This window comes from Suncus etruscus, chromosome 1 (assembly GCF_024139225.1).
Source record: "Suncus etruscus isolate mSunEtr1 chromosome 1, mSunEtr1.pri.cur, whole genome shotgun sequence".
NCBI lineage: Eukaryota > Metazoa > Chordata > Mammalia > Eulipotyphla > Soricidae > Suncus > Suncus etruscus.
Genome location: NC_064848.1, coordinates 39,281,355 through 39,301,683, shown reverse-complemented (window position 1 = coordinate 39,301,683; position 20,329 = coordinate 39,281,355).

The following is a 20,329-nucleotide window of genomic DNA, read 5'->3' as shown; positions in this document are numbered from 1 at the left end:
ATCAAGTGCTGGGGATAGAAGCAGGTTGAATGGCATTTAAAGCATGAGCTCCAGTCTCTGTACTACCTACCTAGTCCCTGTATCATATTTTAAAGTAAATTATGAATATTTTATAATTTTTATACTTGAAATTGTGACTTTTAGACTGTTAAAATTTAACAGCAATAACGTTTTGCTCAATAAGGTCCAGAATCTTTCCATGATCTTATCTTTCCAATTGAGAATATATTTGAATCGATTCTGTTCTCAAAAATCTTTGGGTATTCTGGGGCTGGAATGGTAGCATAGTGGTAGGGCATTGCCTTGCATGCGCTGACCCGGGATAGATGACAGTTCAATCTCTGCATCCCATATGGTCCCCCAAGCCAGGAGCAATTTCTGAGTACAGAAATAGGAGTAACCCCTGAACGCTTCTGGGTATGGCCCCAAAAAACCAGAAAAACAAACCAAAACAAAAATTTTTTGGTATTCAACATTATAAATGAAAAGGATATTAGATATCTTTAAGTTAAGACTGAGGCAGAAAAGCTCTGGTAAAAGCTGGGTATACCAGCCACAAGCTGAAAGCTAGCAATCTGTGGGAGCAGAAGCAGGCCAAGTTTCCACCCTGCTAAAGCTACACCAATTGCATCCATCACCCACATTGTTGCCAATGGCCCTGCTTCATCACTCTTCTATGGCTCTCTGCAGAGACACCAATCTGACCAAAATTCCAGGTAGCCAGTATTTGGACTGATAGCACCAGGATGTTTTTGGAGTGAGTCTAGCCAGGCACACTGCCCATGCTTTCCTGTACTTCTCTGTAAGACCTGACAGCCAAAAACACACCCCACAAAAACTGCAGTATCAGCAATAGTGTTTTGGAATTCCTGGACTGACAACTCCAATATTTTTAATACTGTAAACCCAGTACCAACAATCAAATTTAGACACCAATGTGTATTTGAAGCCATCTAATGTTCAGAAACAAAAGAGAAAACGGAATAATCAACTAACAAGAGCTTTATATACCTCTGACACTGACTTAATGACCTCATTGAGAAATACAATAATTTTCAAAAATTTTCTTGTTGGTGTACTCTTTTTTTTCTCTTTCTTCTTTTTATTTTTTCCTTCTCCCTCTTTGTTCTTTTTAAATAATTTTGCTTTGCTTACCTGGAAACAAATGTATCATGATAAACTATGTGATACATGCTCTTTAAATAAAATTGTGTGTGTGTGTGTGTGTGTGTGTGTGTGTGTGTGTGTGTGTGTGTGTGTGTGTGTGTATGAATGCTCTGGTTAAGTTGTTGTGCTGATCCAGTCTTGATTTACAAGCTGTACCATCTTAATAAAGACATGGACAATTCTCTCATCTTTGTCTCCTCCTCCCACACTTCTCTTTATGAAGCATATGCTGTCCAGTAACCTTATAGGCACAACTAAGCATGAGCAATTTCAGAGTCAAGTGCAATATTTCCTGGAAAAAAGTAAGCAACTGGATTGGATGAATGTTTTAAATTTCACACAAAGCTTACAACACAAGACCTAAACTAACACCAGATCTTACCCTTTCTGCATCCTCTTTACTGCAGATGCAGCCTAGAAGATGAAAGATTTATGCATAGGCACAATCCCCTTCTTCATTCATTAACTTTTCAACTTAAGATCTGTCAGAACAAGGCTGCTGATTCTAGAGAATACTGGACCTTCCTCCTACTCTCGCCATCCCCTGTTTTTAAAACTTAAAATTAATTAAACTTGAAATTTATGGGGCCAGAGAGCTAGAACAGCCTATAAGTTAAATCCTAGTTAAATCCTCAACACAAACAGACCCTGAGACCCACCCAGGAGTGATCTCCCTGAGTATAGACCCTTGAACATAGCAGTGTGTAGCCACAAAACAAAGCAAAACTTGAAACTTGTTAACTTGAAATTTGATAAAATGAAGCTGCTTTTCATCATTTCTCAGAACATTTCAGCTTTCCTTCCAAATTTTTCTCCTCAAATCAACTATAATTTATCTAAGATCATTCCCATAATTTGTCTAAACTCACTCTGGAAATCCTTCAGAATTTTAAACCCACAATGTGACCCCAGAAAATTAGGGGTTCCTAATTTGTCCTGTTTCTCTACATTAGTAGTAGATTGAGTCTATTAACTGGTCAATAATTCACTAAGTTCTTTTACTCTGCTTTTGTTGAATTTAATGATATAATAGGAAAAGCTAAAGGAGCATTCAGTCGATTTCCAGTATGCACACAAATACACATGCATGACTATTTTCAAACATACTAAACACCACTCTTTTTTAATTTATTTAAACACCTTAATTACATACATGATTGTGTTTGGGTTTCAGTCATGTAAAGAACACCACCCATCACCTGTGCAACATTCCCATCACCAATGTCCCAAGTCTCCCTTCGCCCCACCCGACCCCCGCCTGTACTCTAGACAGGCTCTCCATTTTCCTCATACATTCTCATTATTAGGACAGTTCAAAATGTAGTTATTTCCCTAACTAAACTCATCACTCTTTGTGGTGAGCTTCCTGAGGTGAGTTGGAACTTCCAGCTCTTTTCTCTTTTGTGTCTGAAAATTATTATTACAAGGGTGTCTTTCGTTTTTCTTAAAACCCATAGATGAGTGAGACCATTCTGCGTTTTTCTCTCTCTCTCTGACTTATTTCACTCAGCATAATAGATTCCGTGTACATCCATGTATAGGAAAATTTCATGACTTCATCTCTCCTGACAACTGCATAATTATCCATTGTGTATATGTACCACAGTTTCTTTAGCCATTCGTCTGTTGAAGGGCATCTTGGTTGTTTCCAGAGTCTTGCTATGGTAAATAGTGCTGCAATGAATATAGGTGTAAGGAAGGGGTTTTTGTATTGTATTTTTGTGTTCCTAGGGTATATTCCTAGGAGTACACCACTCTTTTTTCAATTCCCTTTTAATAATATCTTTATTTGTACAATTTGATTACAAACATGGTTGTAGTTGGGTTTCAGTCATATAAAGAACGCCCCCCTTTCACTAGTGCAACATTCCCGTCACCAATTACCCAAATCTCCCACCTCCCTACTCCCCGCCTGTATTTGAGAAAGGCTTTCTACTTCCCTCATTCATTCACAATGTTATATTAGTTGTCAGTGTAGTTATTTCTCTAACTGTACTCATCACTCTTTGTGGTGAACTTCATGTCATGAGCTGGACCTTCCAGACCTCATTTCTATTGTCTCTGAGAATTATTACAAAATTTTTTTATTTCTCTTAAAACCCACAGATGAGAGTGGTGTTTAGTAAAATTCTGGTACAAGACTAACCACCACTCTTGCAATGCCTTTCTGATTTATAAGGAATTGGTCCCTATTAAATATAAAATAGTGACACCTGGTGTAGAAATTGTGAAAATGTTTCATTTACATTCACTCTACTACTTTTGTTCATTTTGAATATCTATTTGTTTGTACTCTGCCTCTTATCATTTTTAGGATATCCAGTTAGGGCAAAGCAAAAATAAAAGGCAAAGCTTCTCTCTTCCTACAATATTTGGCTTTGTAAATTAACCAGATGGGGGAAACTTCCAAGCTTTGTACTTCAGGTATTTGCAAGGCAAAAGAGGACCACACCCAAGAAAAGAAGCAGTCTTATCTTCAGGCTGTTGAAATGATAAACTCTTGCTTGACTGTGTCCCCTGATTGACTCTGGTAGTCTGTGTAGAAACAGTGAAACTGAGACAGTATAAGTAATAACAAGAAGTAAGAAAATGTACTGGGTGCTCAGAAAAGCAATTTTTAGCCTTAGAATGTAAAATTTGATATACTGAAGTGACAGAATAGAGCATATATATCTGTCAGGCAACTTAGGGTCCTTTGTGAAGAGAGTATGCTTAAATAGTCCCAGAAGGCAGTTCAAATTTAGTAGGTTCATTCTGTTAACAGAGAAAAGAAAAGCTTTAAGAGGAGAAGATCAAGTGTTAGGTTTTACAAATGAGCGGTCTTCAGGGGAAGAGGTCCCTATAGCAGTTATTTAAGCTGGTAGGAACCCATATTCCTAAAAATTCCTAAATATAAATTTTGGGTTGGAACACAGTGATGGTGCTCAGGTTTTACTCCTACCTCTACAATAAGTATTATTCTTGGTGTCACCTGGGGGATCCAAATGGGGTACAGGGAATAAAACCCAGTAATGTCATATAAAGAAAAATGTTTTGCATACTATACTATATCTCTGACCCTAAAATACAGATCTTAACATCTTATCAAATGAGATTGTGCATTCAGACTTCCAGATTTGAAAATACATAGTATTAAAATATTTTTTTTTATTTTGGGCCACACCCAAAATCAGGGGTTACTCCTGGCTGTCTGCTCAGAAATAGCTCCTGGCAGGCACGGGGGACCATATGAGACACCGGGATTTGAACCAAGCAAGTGCTGCTGTGCTATCTCTCCGGGCCAAGTATTAAAATATTTAAAACTTATATCCCAATATTAGTTACAGTTCTTACATACTGTCTCAATGTTGTGCTCTTTGATTTATCTTATGAATAGTATAATTTTACTTAAAAACAGTGTATTGACTTATCAACTTCAGCGATTAATATAAAACTGCTATTTTATAACTGAAAATACTTTTGTTATTGTAATCAGTGTAGTAAAAGTTTCACAAATTGAAAACATATATGGCCTTTTTTAAGTTACAGAAAAGTTCAGTTAAGCTGTGGTAAAAATATTTAGAGAAAGAGAACTAAAAATATTTTGGAATAAAAGTCATCAGACATGGTATGGATTTTAATTATAAGTTGATACATCCAACTGGAAATTAAAGAATAAAAGTAAGTATACAGATGATTCATTTTCTGCTTGAGTAACTAGTGTCTGGTGGAATTTTAAATTGAAAAATAAAGAATGTTGAGACATTTATATATATGGAAAACAAATTGTTGGACCGTTAAGATGTAAAATTTGAATTATTTTTGTTTTTGTTTTTTTGTTTTGGAGTCACACCCGGCAGCGCTCAGGAGCTACTCCTGGTTCTATGTTCAGAAATAGTTCCTGGTAGGATCAGGAACTATATGGGATGCCAGGATTCGAAGCACCGTCTTTCTGCATGCAAGGCAAACACTTACCTCCATGCTATCTCTCCGGCCCCTAATTTGACTTTTTTAAAAAGCAAGCCTAAGGGATTTTTTTTTTTTTAGCTTTTGGGTCACACCCGGCAGCTCTCAGGGTTTACTTCTGGCTCTGTGTTCAGAAATGGCTCCTAGCAGGCACGGGGTGGTGGTGGTGGTGGTGGGGGGTGGGGGTGAGGGAGTTGGGGGGGACCATGTGGGATGCTGGGATTCGAACCATCTTCTGTCCTGGATCTGTTGCCTGCATGGCTGCTGTGCTATCTCTCCAGTCCCTCAAAGGGATAATTATTTTTTTAACAGTTAACTATATGAGATTGAATCTCATCGGAGTAGTTATATAAGCTTGATATATAATTTTATAGGGGAAAGTGAGTTTTATTTCCGTAAATCCTATGCTACAAAAAGGCTTCTTGATTACATGATTTTTCCTTTATTTGTTTTTCCACATCCAGCAGTGTTAAGGGGATACTCCTGGCTCTGTGCTCAGAAATCGCTCCTGGCAGGCCTCAGGAACCATATGGCATGTCGGGGATCCAACCCAGGCCTGCCAAGTGCAAGGCAAATATTCTACCCACTGTACTATCATTCTGTCCTTGAGATTACATAAAATTTTAAAGACAGAGAAAATAAATCCAAAGGAGTTAAAGAATTTAAAATTTTCTGCTGAACAGTTAAATCAAAATGTTTACTATAGGAGTAGTTTGAGTCATATCCTAACAGAAAGTAATAATTCTAGGGACTGGAGAGAGCACATCAGGTATGGCACACAGCATGTGCCTTGCACACAGCCAACCTAGGTTCAATTCCCAGCACTGTATGTGTACCCCAAAAACTATCAGTAGAGATGAATGAGGAGTAACATTATCTTCAAATGTGTTCCAAAAGCCTAACAACAACAACAACAACAATGGTAATGATGAGGATGTTAATAAAGAATTCCCTTTTGCTACAGACAGATGTAAGAGAGAACAGATCACTTTGTGTAAGACTTATCAGTATATAACAAAATTGTTGAGTCAGTTTTAGAATCTTGATTCAATGTCTTCGATCATTTCTAGAAGAGAAGCTAAAACAAACTTTTAGTGGAAGTTTAACGAAAAATACGAAGAACATTGAACTGCTTTTATTTTCCACAACTGATTACAATTGAGTCCATTGAGTCATTATCTCAAAGGAGCACAAAAAAAGTTTCTTTTCTTATTGGAAGGTTGAAAAGTAACTCCAAGATGCCCAACCCCTAAACCCTGAAACATGTGACATTTAAAGATAAAACTGAACTTGCAGTGTGATTAAATTAAGGCTTTTTGTTTTGCTTTGTTTTATTTTGCAGCCAGATTCAGTGTTGCTCAGAACTTTCTCCTGACTGCTCAGGTAGCAGTCTTAGTGGGGTTTTGGGACCATAAATGTTGTGGAAATGCAGTCCAACTCAGTCAAATTGAGCAAATCTACATTCTTGGTGATGAATATATAATTCAGATTCTGCTAAAGAACATGTTGAATTAAATTCAAGCTCAACTACTGTACTAGTTTACACATAAGTATACTAAAATTTTAAAACATTAACATCTTTACAAATGAGAGATTAAATTAGAGTAGCCAACAATAAATAATTGGGTCTAATAATGCCAAAAAATGATATGGAGAACAGCATGTTATTCTTCTTAGTACACAATCCATTATGTCATCTGCAGATAATATATTCAGTTTCAAAATTATATCATTTTTAAAAAAGCAATATTTAAATGTACAAATAGTATAGACTGTGGACTGTCAACAAACATATTTATTTTAATTAATTTTACTGTGCTTTCCCCCTTATTAACACTAAGGCTTTGAAAGTTCTGTGACTATACTGACACCTAGAGGAAACCAAATTTTAGCATCACTTATTCTTTTTCAGCATTGTTCCATAATCTCATATTTATCATGATTTTATAATACTTTTATAATATAATACTTTATAATACTTATTCTCCCCTGTTTTCTAAGTAATAATTTGGGTTTAAGTGTCTACATGGATAACTATAGGATGATAGCAGAAAAGCTGCTATACTGTAAGAAGAAAATACAACTTTAAGAAACTTTATGGTATAAAGGTTACACATTGATCATAAAAATTTTATCTTTATTACTTAGTAATGCCCTATTATGCATTTCATAATTCTTTTTTGCTTTTTGTTTCTGTTTTAAACAAGAATCGTTCCTGGGGGCAAAAATGAATTTTTCATTCTAGTTTTAATTTTTTTCTTAAATTAAGATTTTATTGTATTATTTACTTAAGTTGTATTTCTTCTCTGCTCTTTCTTCTCTTCATTATGGTTGTTGATTTTTGTCGCTGTAAAGATCAGACAGAGAACCATGTCTGGTTTTGGTGCATACACAGTTTTAACTGTGGGGTTTGCATTAGTTTGCATATATGGCTGTGGTCCTTGCACACTGGGTCTTAGTGCTCACTCAGGTTTGTACTTTTTTTGTTGTGATACTTGCTCACATGTTCTCCATGGTGTGTACTGGGACTTGTTGTGGTGTTTACATATGTCTTGCCAAACGTTGTACATCCTGGCCATGGCACTGTCGTTCTTCCCTTTCTGTAATGTTTACAGAAAGCTGATGCAATGTTGCTAAAAAATTTATTGCTTTGACTGGGGTCACAAATAGAATCCTTGGCAGGCTCAAAGAGCAAATCTTGTTAGAAATGTGCTTAGCACATATGGGTCATTGGGGATTTGAATATATGACCAAACAGTTTCAAGGCAGACTCTTAAAGACTCTTGAAATAGCTACAGTATTTCTCTGGGCCCCAACCCGTGTGTGTGTGTGTGTGTGTGTGTGTGTGTGTGTGTGTGTGTGTGTGTGCAAGAGAGAGAGAGAAAGAGAATGAGAATGAGAAGTTAACAGTTTAAAGCTACTCAAAAAATTGAATCAAATTTTATTTTTAAGTATTTACTACTATGTATCAAATTTGGAGAAAATAAGTTGCATTCTAACAAAATCACAATATTTACTTTGTTTCAATGTTTAATGCTTAGAAAACATTTACTCTCTATTGATATATATATATATATATATATATATATATATATATATTTTTTTTTTTTTTTTTTTTTTTGCTTTTTGGGCCACAGCCTGTGACACTCAGGGGTTACTCCTGACTATGCGCTTAGAAATTGCTCCTAGCTTAGAGAAACATCTCTATTAATATTTTTAAGAATTAATTTATGTATTTTAAAAGTAAAATGGGACATCAGTTAAGGAAATGCATTTCTTACATTTGGCAAATATAAGAATGTAAATTTGGCAATGTTCACAGTATGATTCTATGTTAAATATATATTCATTTAGAGTTTAAACAGAAATATCACAGTCATTGAACAGGATATATTAACTATATGGAAAAGAATTGCAGTCCTTATGTCAAAAGGACATAAATAAAATTTGTCTATAGGAGAGTTCTACTTCAAGGTTGCCTTAGAAAGCTGTGAATGCGTAAAGAAGGCAGACAGTACAGCCACAAATGAGGCATCTGAAAGGAAATGTTGCCAGACCCAGGAGCTCCCATGACTATTTGCATAAGTGTTAGCAAAGTTCCGCAGACGATCTGGACCTGCCCCCAGATGCCAAAAAACAGATGAGGCAGCAGATGACCATTAACATTGCCAGAGTGTGTGAACTAAGGAACATCCCCACATTACTCACTAAATAATGAGGAGGGCCTTAGCTATGTTGCACAATTCAGATGGGCTTGCCAGTTGGCTCTTGGGCTTCATTCTGTATGATCCACACACAACAGAGACACTCAGAAGGCAATGCAAATGAATCAACAGACAGCATGGAGGTCCCAGCAGCAGCAGGCAAGATAGTGTCTATTCAACAGGGCGTGATGACAGATAATTAGCTGTGACATGCCCCTCCATGGCAGTGCATGCAATGAGAGTATTTAATTGGAAACCAGTGTGCAAAGTGGCATTATGTACCGCGAGATCTAACTCTGCTGCATAAATTCTTATTTTGCCAAAATACTTTTGAAAGTAGATTGTTGAAAAAAGTTAAATTTTATTATTCTAAAGTTAAAAGATAAGCGTATACTACATCCAAGTATTGAATGACAATTTAATGCTCTAAAATTTTCTTTTTTTTATGTTTTAAAATTTCATTTTTTTTTTAACCTTGTTTGAAATTAGCCTATGCGCTACAAGGAAGTCTATGAGCCTTGTAAGGCAAGCTTCAATATCATTACTTTGCTTTTATGACCTCCAGGACTAGTGTTCAGATCTGAAGGAAAAAAGAACAGAAGTAGTTCTTTTCTTTAGGGTAAATAAGTATTTTTTTTTTTATCATTATCTTATAGTTAAGAAAAATGAGAATCAGAAATGTTATACAACTTTTTCAGTAGCAAATTTCTATAAAATAGATAAGAAAATGAAGTAAATCTAGAGATTTTGGTATACAATGCTATTTAACTGTCACAAAAACACTGAATCTTTTTAAAGAAGATCTGCAATTTCTTTTTTATACTTGGGCTTTTTTTTTGACTTTTTTCAAATTGAGAAAACAGCTTGTTTTTTCTTTTACTTATGATATTTTGCTGCCATATTATTTCAATTTCATCTTTAAAGTGTTGCATTATTTTTATTTAAAAGTGACTGAAGTATATATTGGTACAATTGGAACATGTTCAAAATGGAGTGCGTACTTGAAAATATTATTTTATTCATATTAAGTTTCCTGAATTTGTGGTGATCCGAGAGAGTGCTATTTTTCTTGGAAGGCATACTGGAACAGGAACAAAAACAAAATCATATTTTTTGTTACCATTTCAATCTTGTTTAGGAAATTTATTAGTAACAGTATGTATATAGGCTTATAAGAATATAAAGGGATAAGGCAAATGTGCACAATATTGATAAGTTTAGATGTGGGATTTCATTCTACTCATGAAACTATTTTATAAGCAGATATTTTTCCAAGTAACTTTAAAAATAAATTACTATTTCTTTTTTTTAATACCTTCACAATTAAACCGTTTTTTTTTCTTTAGAAGTTTTAGACTATACATTAACTAAGTTAACCATGGCTTTCATTATTTGTAATCTCAGTGGCTGAACTGATTCAATTCTCATGGCAGACTAGTCTTTTTATCCTTGTCACAAATTATCAGTGTCTTTAGTACTGACGTAAACTTCTATTGTGTGTGAAACCATTTGAGTACTCTACCACTCACTCTTTATTTTGTGATCTAACAAGAGAGGTAAGCAGGTTGAAGGAGAATCATGTGTAAATGGAAATTCTCATTTCAAAAAGATACATTTTACTATTAATATTTCACTGGAAATTTCTTTCACATAACTATTACTAAATTTTACATTCATTTTTCCCACTAAAAGTAAAGTTTCTTTTTAAATTTTTGTTATTTTCAAAAGTCACTTAAACAATTCATAAACAAGAAGTCTAGTAAGTGTTTGTTTCTGTTAGTGGATTTGATTTATATAATCAGCATTTCAGAGTATGTTCAAAACTTCCATCTTATGGTAATATTTTTAATCAATTTTTAGAACACAAATTTATAAAAGTCCAGGCAAATCTGATGACTAAAAGAAAACAATGCTGCAGAAATACATTTTAGGATATAGTAAAAGCCTAACCTTAAAAAGAATAAGGTATGGCCAGAGCAATAGTACAGCTGGTTGGATATTTCTGTTGCACACCACCCATCTGGCTTTGATCCATGGCATCCCAAACTTAATGGTTGTGATCTCTGAGCAGAGAGTTAGGAGTAACCCCTTAGAACTTCTGGGTGTGGCCTCAAAACAAAGCAAAGCAAAATGAATAAAATATATTTATATCTATAATTTATTTAATCTAGTTTATTAGTAATTTTCCTAAATTTCTGGCTCAGACCCAAGTGATACTCAGGGCCTACTCCTGCTTCTGCTCTCAGATATCACTCTTGATGAGTTTGGGAGACCATATGGGGTGCTAGGGATTGAACTTTGGTCTCACTCTTCAGTCTTAATAAATATTTTTTTAATAAATTACGTGTTTCTATTTAAATCCATGACTAACTTTATTTATTGCTCTTTTTATACCTTTGTTGCAGATTCAAACCTATGTTTTCAATTTTATTTTAAAAATACAAACAATAAACTGCCTATTGTTACAAATTATTAAAAAATAATTTACTGATATTTTCAGAAGTGAAGTTTCACTCTCTTTAAAAATTTTCTTCAGTACTGGAGAAGTAGTATAATGTTTAAAGCTCTTGCCTTACCTGGCACAAATTGTTGTTTTAATAGATTGGGTTCTTTTCTTATATGACACAAATTATTATTTTAATAGATTGAATTATATTGCTTGTTATTTATGTACATAAAATTTATTCCCCAAACTAAAAATATTCTCTTAATAAAAGTTTTTCCCCAACTCTTCTCTATAGAGGTATAGCTTTTTATATTCTTCTGTTTCTTTGACTTGTGTAAAAGTATATAGTTTTATATTTAATTATTTTCAAGTAAGAGATAATGAAATTTTGTTTTTGTTTTTGTTTTTGGGCCACACCCGGCGGTGCTCAGGGGTTACTCCTGGCTGTCTGCTCAGAAATAGCTCCTGGCAGGCACGGGGGACCATATGGGACACCGGGATTCAAACCAACCACCTTTGGTCTTGGATCGGCTGCTTGCAAGGCAAACACCACTGTGCTATCTCTCCGGGCCCGATAATGAAATTTTGTTGGAGTGCTGATGTTATTTAGGGTAGTTTAAAGTCAAGTCTCATCAAAAGACAGTCTTAGAAATTTAATATACAAATCATTCAGATCAAGGCAGATCTTAAGACAAAACAGACATTGCTAATACACTCAAGCATATAAGTATGATATTGATTTATACATTAGGGTCTTATTTTGTAGAATACTCATGAATAAGTTATTAATGTTTTTTCTCTTGTTATAAAAGGCAAATTTTAAATCATTGGATTTCCTCATTTAAAAAATTACTAAAATTGTATTTAGGAGTTGGAATGATAGAACTGCAGTGCAGGGTGCTTGCTTTGCATGAGCTAACTTGGTTTTCACCTGCAGCAATTTATATGATTCCCAGAACATGCCAGAAGTAATTACATAGTGTAGAGTCAGGTAAAAACTCTGAGCATCGCCAGTGTGGCCTACTCCTCAAAAAATCCCTTTACTATTTATTTATTTATTATTTTTAATTTATGCCATGCTGGGTTCAATCCTAGGTCCTATGCCAGTGGTCCTCAAACTATGGCCTGCGGGCCACATATTGTATTTGTATCTGTTTTGTTTCTTCATTGCAAAATAAGATATATGCAGTGTGCATAAGAATTCATTCATAAGTTTTGTTTTTACTATAGTCAGACCCTCCAATGGTCTGAGGGACAGTGAACTGGCCCCCTGTTTAAAAAGTTTAAGGACCCCTGTCCTATGCAAACAAGACATGTTCTTTACCAATAAGGCTTTGATTTTTAAAGAGAAACTAGGAATAGTCAAATTCCAAATAGTCAAATGGACAAAGGTATCAAGCTATTTTTTAATGTTATAATAAATTTCCTGAGCAATAAAAGCTTTTCAGTATATTACCTTTTTTGGAAAGTAAGTTTTTATAAAATTAAACCATTTAAGTTTTGAGATTACTCTTCTTTTATTCACATTAGCTATGAAATTACTCTTGAAATTTTTAAAATAAATACTTTATAAATAATTTATCACATTCTATGTCAAACATTCTACTAGGTGTTGCATTAAATAAAAAGGAGGCCCTTTGGATGGAGCTGGATGGTGATGGGATGGAGGGGCCTTTCTCTGCCCTCCCAGGCTACGTGTCTCCAACCCCCAACAGCTGTTGGGTCTACTGGTTCAGGGTGGCAGTAAGAAGAAAATCCACTTACAGGCAGGCTTCTTCAGGAGATAACATCTTTATTTGCCCTGGTCAACATGTGTGGCCTATCATAACCATTTACACTGGATTCCTATTCAGCCCTACATCCTAACTTGTCTTTCAGCCATCTCTCCTCCTGCTACCTTCTCCATGCTCCATGCATGCAAATTCTCTTTTGCCCCTCAGGCTAAACCTTTTGTAACCTCCCCAAGACCCTTCCCAGAAATGGGAGGGTCTTTCTTGTAAGTAAAGTTACACAAAGAATGGGGATGGGGTAACAATCTCCCCCTCCCTGGATATAAAAGAAGGGTAGTAAGCTTTTGTAATCCTGACTCCGCCTTTAGCCAAAGGCAAGTAATATTCCCATAGCAACAAAATTTAAAGTGAAAATTAACATAGTAGCCTTTTCCATAAACATAAATTTTCTGCAAAATACACCTGCTACTTAAAATTATTTTAATACTTATTTAACCAAGCACTGTCCTAGAACTTCTTTGTTCCTATACTTCTAATATTATTTAACCTATTTCTTGGAACTTTCTTGTTCCCATTAACCTTTCTTTACACTCAATTAGAAGATAATTTATACATAAAATACATTTTTGAAAAGGGGCTTATACATCAAAATACACAGTACAACAAATTTGCAATTGAGAACATTAACTATGGAAAACAATAAAACACATTTAAATCAGGAAGAAGATGATTTAGAATTTTAGATTAAGAGATACACCTGAAGCAAAGTTAGATGCAGGCATTTTAAAATGAAATTTTTCAGTTGGGCTTTACTGTTACCTCCCCTAATTTTTTTTCTATATACCATCATCTAATTGTCTAAACATAAAAAGTTTTTGGACATTTATCCCATCACCAACAACAATTGTTCAGACGTTGGGCTTTTTCCAGGCTGCTATCACCACGTGGCTTCACTTCCATGGGGTCCCAGCCCACGCAGCTGGGTTTGGGACTTGGCCCGCTGGCTCTGTTTCACTATTCTGATGTGGAGGGCAGGTCCCAGTAGGAGCCATGGGGGCTCACCGCTTTTGGCCTGATCAGGAGCTTTCCACCGCTTATGCCCTCCGGGCAGTTTTTGGAAGCAGGTTCACCGCTGCAGTTTCTTCAAGAGGCTGTCTGGGTGTCCAAAGCTAAGGTCATTTAAGCCAAAGTCTGAAGTTTCAAAAGTCTAAATCCAAGTCTGGTCTCTGAAGGTCATAATTCAGAAAATCAGTCTGTTTAGATAAACTTTTTCTTCCGGGTTCGTTTCCAATCAAGGCCCTCCATCAATCTCTGAGGAGACTGAGGCCTTTGGAAAAAGAATTTTTTGCAACAAAGTTTCAGTCCTGGGCCTCGGATGGGGGTGATTTAAGCGTTCACCTCCCATGTTTTAATGGCCCTTCTGCCCCCAGAAGGTGTCTCGGCCATCTTTGAAAATGGCTCCACGTTGTGGCCCAGAGTTTTGGCTCACTCCAGCTAAAAAGAGTCAAAATCAAAGTCAAGAACAGAAATCTTACTATGATTGCTGTACTCTTGGGTCCAGGATTTAAGTCAAAACCCTGGTGCCAACTGTAGCATTAAGTCCCTTTGGATGGGCTTGGTTGGTGGTGGATGGTGATGAAGGGTGAGAGGTCTTTCTCCTCCAGCCCAAAACACGTGTCTGCAACCCCCTCAAACAGGCGGGTCAGCAGGTTCAGGTAGAGGCGAGGAAATCATCCACAGACAGGTTCCAGAAAATATCAGCTTTATTTATGCCCTAGCCAACATGTGTTGCTTCTTTCATAACCTTTTATGCTGGATTCCTATTTAGCCCTACATTCTAACTAGTCTTTCAGCCATCTCTCCTCCTGCTCCTTCTCCAGCCTCCATCCATGAAAATCCCCTTGTCCCTTCCGGCCAAAGCCTTTGTTAACTACCAAAGTCCCCTCCCAGAAATGGGAGGTCTATTAGCAGGTAAGGTTACATAGGAGGAATGGGGGGTGGGGTTACATTAGGTATGAGAAGATAGAAAGATATGGAGATTTAGCTCTGTGTTCAAAATAATTTAGAAATGTATTAAGATCAATGAATATTATTACTCTGGCATAAGATCCATGAAGCTCAAATTTTTTTGTCTCCAATCTTGATGATTCTGAGGAAAACAGGAGAACTATGTATGAAGAAAAGTTGTAATAAGGAATAAAATAAATATAGTTAAAGGTATGATAATGATAATAAGGAATAAATATAGTTAAAAGTATGATAACAGAGTACTAAAATATACTACACTATTGTAATAATATCAGTGACTTCAAAAATGCTTAATATTTATTGTATTAATAGATCTAGCTGTAGGCTTTCAGTTTGTAAAACTATGCTTAGTTTTAAACTATCTTAAATGGACTTCCTGAGCTCTTTCAGGAGATAAACTGTCCACATCTCAAATATCACAGTTTCTTCTTAAAAATATCCTATCTATTGCAACTCTAAGTGTTGAATAAGCACATGATTTATTGGTGCATTAAGTTTATGACATAGTAAGGAAAAATCCTGGTGAGTTAGGTATATAATGAAAGTCTTGCATACTCGTCTGAAGATTTTGGCTTGTTCTTGAATTTCCCTGCCCACAGCCCTGCAAAAATGAAGTGTGTGTGTGTGTGAGTGTGTGTGTGTGTGTGTGTGTGTGTGTGTGTGTGTGTGTAATGTTGGTGGGGTTAAGGATGATAAAGAAACTGCTAAATGGATTCTGCTGCTTTTTCTCTTCTATATTGATCTTTGTCTTTATAATGTTCAAATTGCTACTCCCTTCTTATTTACTTTTATTTTTATTATTTTGGGCCCACAATCATGGGTGCTCGGAGTTTCTCCTGTCTTTGAATACACCTATCATTCTTGGTTGTGTTCTTTGGACCATATGAGATGCCAAGAATCAAACCCAGGTCTTCCATGTGCATGTTGTGGTATCACTCCAGCCCTAGCCTCCTTATTTTGTTCATAATACAACTTTCTTTTCCCCACCCATAAAGTTGCTCGTGATTAAATTACAGTCATACAATGTACAGCAACATTTATCAGTGCACATTTCCTGCCACCAATATTCCCTGTAATCCTCAATCTCCCCAATGCCCTCCTTCTTTTTTAAACTTCCTGTTGTACTTGAAAAATATATACACTGCTTTTCTTTATCAAAAGGCTCTATGTATATGGGTTGTCCATTCTTTTAGTCATTTCATGTGATTCTTGTACTATACTGACTATGTTTAAATCACATTGATTTTCATTTATTTAAATTGCAAAACTTATTTCCAAATTTGAGTTATCCTCTTTGTTTTTCTTACTTTATTTAGAACCCCATTTATTTAACATTTCCCAAAAATTTTAAGCCCATTAGTTCTAGCTTTATTGTCACTTCTTCAGCAAATATTCTTTAAGCACATATTTTTTCACCCACCATATTTTTTCAGTCATGCTTCTTGTTTTCAGTAGCTTCTCTCTGCTATGTGTTCAAGGCCCATTCCAGGAAGTACTTGGGGTTACAGGTGATTTGGAGGTTGAACCTAAGACTCCCATATATAAAGCATATGCTTAGTCCTTTGAACATCTACCTTGCCTCCAAAAGAAAAATACATCGTTGTTTTATCATTTCTTTCACACTAATGTAATTATTAAATGTAATAATTTATTGCATTTTTATTGTAATAAGACTCCAAGATGTCATAATTACAAATTTGTTCTCTCATGTCCTCACTTATTCTGATTATTTAATATATAGCAAGTGAAATAACCATTTAAAAACAGTCCTTCTTTTTCCTATATTTTCTTGCTTTATAATAAACTTCTAATGAGATATAAGCAGAACACTTGAGAAGATATCATTTCTAAATAAAAGGAAAATAACATTATGGGATAATTTTAACTATGGAAATGTAGTAAACATTTTGCAACCTTGAGTATAAATTAAAGGTGTAAAGTCTACACAATAAAAGTTAAAAAAACCTTAGATACAGTGTGAGTTATTGAAAGTATTGCTATGATATTTTAATTCATGATTTTGGATTATCTACCATTGACCCTTTATATTGTCTTAATGTAGAGTACACAGGTTTTGTCATATAGTCCTATTGCATGTTGTATTCTGTGAGGCCAACAACATTATAAAACTTGTATATTCTTATAGTTCTTTTTTTTTCTCAATTTATACATTACTAACAATTGTTCATGTTAATTGTTTGACGGGGTTTACTCTACACTAGGGTTCTACATTAGGAATCACTATTGCCAGGGCTTAGGAGACCACATGTCATGATAGGGATTAAAATGGGGTTAGCCATATGCAAAGCAAGTATACTATCTGCACTCTCTTTAACCCTTTACCTAAAATTGTGTTTTTCTATTGAATTATATCTTAATTCTTAATATTCTGTTGATTTGTTGTGTGATAATAAGCAAAGAACAATATACCTAATTTTATCAGATATTTATAGACCGAACTGAAGAGATATGCTTGATAATTAACCTTGGAACCATTATTTCCCCTTATATCCAACCTGAAAGATTAAATAGAAGAGTCATGAACCTTATTTCCAAAGTCTGCTTCTAGGAATGAAGACAGAATTCAACTTCAGAAGGATACAAATATTTCTTCTTCTTTTTTCCTTTTATTTTGGTCTTTATGCTACACATCTAGATGTGATCACTTCTGACTTTATGCTAAACGATCACTTATATTAGTGCTCAGCAGACTATATGCAGTGCTGAGTATTGAACCCAAGAAAATACTATCCATATTGTCACAGGATTTTGTTTTATTTTTGTTTTGTTTTGTTTTGTTTTTTTAGTTTTTCGGTCACACCTGGTGATGCTCAGGGATTACTCCTGGCTATGTGCTCAGAAATAACTCCTGGCTTCGGGGGACCATATGGAATGCTGGGGATTGAACTCAGGTCTGTTCTGGGTCAGCCATGTGCAAGGCAAGCATTCTACCACTGCACTATTGCTCTGGTCCTGGGTACAGATTTTTATTTTTTATTTTATGTGACTGTTGAATTAGGCATTTTTAGTCCTCCAGTAGAATATACAGAGTGGCTTAAATTGTTAACACTAACATGCTAGTAATAGGTGCATGTAATAGGTGCTAGAGTGGGGTTAAAGTGGTTTGCATGTAAGTTAAACACTCTTTAGAAAATTCATCATATATTTATTACCATATTTTATAACAGAACTGGAATATGGTGGAAAATATCTAAGATTATAAATTAATATCATGTTAAAAAAGAATACAGCATATAAAGAAATATTGATTATCTGACAAAGAAGACTAGACAAGATCTCACAGAAATACAAAATAGAAGACCTTGAAGGTAAGAACAATAGAGTAGCACATTCAGAAAGCAATTGTTAAGCTATTTTCATAATATAGTATGTGGGTATTTATCTTATAGTATTATTTTAGTGATTGTTTTGTGACAGGTTTTCCACTACCTTAATCTCTATTTGAATGATTCAAAAATAATTATTAATCATAATTATTTACAAAGACCACCATCAATGTCATCATCATTTAAAAAAACCTAAATGATTTTAATGGAAGAAACTAGAAACTTATATTTATCAATATATGCAAAATAGACTTAGACTATGTGATCTTGTGTTTTATTATCAGAGGCTAGAATTGGTGTTAACTATGGCATTCTGTCCTGTATAATTTCATCAATTGGGGCAATACCTGTGGACATTACCTGGTAGTGCTTGGGGTAACTCACAGCTCTGCTTAATGGCTGCTCCTAGTAGTTTGGGTGACTATGTGATTTTTAGAATAGAACTGGGGTCTGCTGCACAAAAGATCAAGGCTTTAACCTGTATTATTTTTCTGGCCTTGAGATTAATTTTTTTATTATTATTATTTAGCTAAAACCCCATGATTTGCAATATAACTGATAGCTCAATTTTAGGCATATAATATTTCAATAGTAATCCCATCAGGAATGTCAACTCCCATTGGTAGTGTTTTCCTATTTTATCACTTCTCAAACACCACTCCAACTCCATATCTTCCACCTGACAGACTTATTACAAAGTTTGGTGGTTGCAGCTTAGATCTTAGGTTTTCAGTATTGTTGAGTATGTGATTAGGATTTATAGCTATGCCACTCTCCCATGATTGGAGTTTCTGGATAAGACGGCAACTTAATTTTAAGTTTACTGAGGACTCTCCACACCATTTTATATATAGGTTGAATCAGACAACATTCCCACCAGCACTGGATGAGAGTTCCCTTTTCAGCACATATATATCAATACAATTTTACCTACTATTTTTGATATGTGGCATTCTCACTGGTATGAGATTTTATCTCATTTTCTCTTGTCTTTGATTTCCCTAATGATAACTGATAATGAGTACTTCTTATGCATCACCATTATCCTTATTAAATCGTGCATTGAAAGACTGTTTAGATAGTATAGTGGATAGGGTACTTTCCTTCATGCAACCACACCAGATTTAGTAAGCCCTATGCATACCTGGGTGGCCAAAATCAATCAATCAATCAATCAATTTATAGTTTAATGAATTTTTTTTTGTTTAGGGCCATACCTGGTGGTGCTCAGGGGTTACTCCTGGCTGTCTGCTCAGAAATAGCTCCTGGCAGGCACGGGGGACCATATGGGACACCGGGATTCGAACCAACCACCTTTGGTCCTGGATTGGCTGCTTGCAAGGCAAACGCCACTGTGCTATCTCTCCGGGCCCTAGTTTAATGAATTTAATGAAGATTCTTTTCTACTTTTTAGCTAATGCAATGAATTACAAATTAATTTTGGAGAATTTTATAATGAAAACCCTGATTTTCTCCCTAATTTGTCTTTCTACTTCTAGATGAAAACTACACACACTGACCTACTTTAAATTCTTGAATATTTCATGTACTTCCAAACTTCTGTGACTTTGCTTATGTTGCATAGAATGTCCCTTTTTACTCCTATTTGCAAATTATTGGCATTTGAAATTCAAGTAAAATGTGTCCTCAGTTTTTCTTCTATAGTTTTCCCCTCTTCAAATCCATAGTTATAGTACTTTGAACTGGGAAAAATATATAGTACATGCTTAATGAACATATATGAAATAAATAATTAGAAACTTAATTTAATCACAGTGAGTCTTTACTGATTTTTTAGTCACAGAGTCAAAAAAGAAAACATATTGAATGCTCAAAGATAGAAAAATGAAAGAATAACATTATTGTAGAATTGCAAAAAAAGGTGACCAATGAAATATCATAAGTATTTTATTTTTAAATACATAATACCATAATAAATAATAAGAAACTGTTATTTGAATT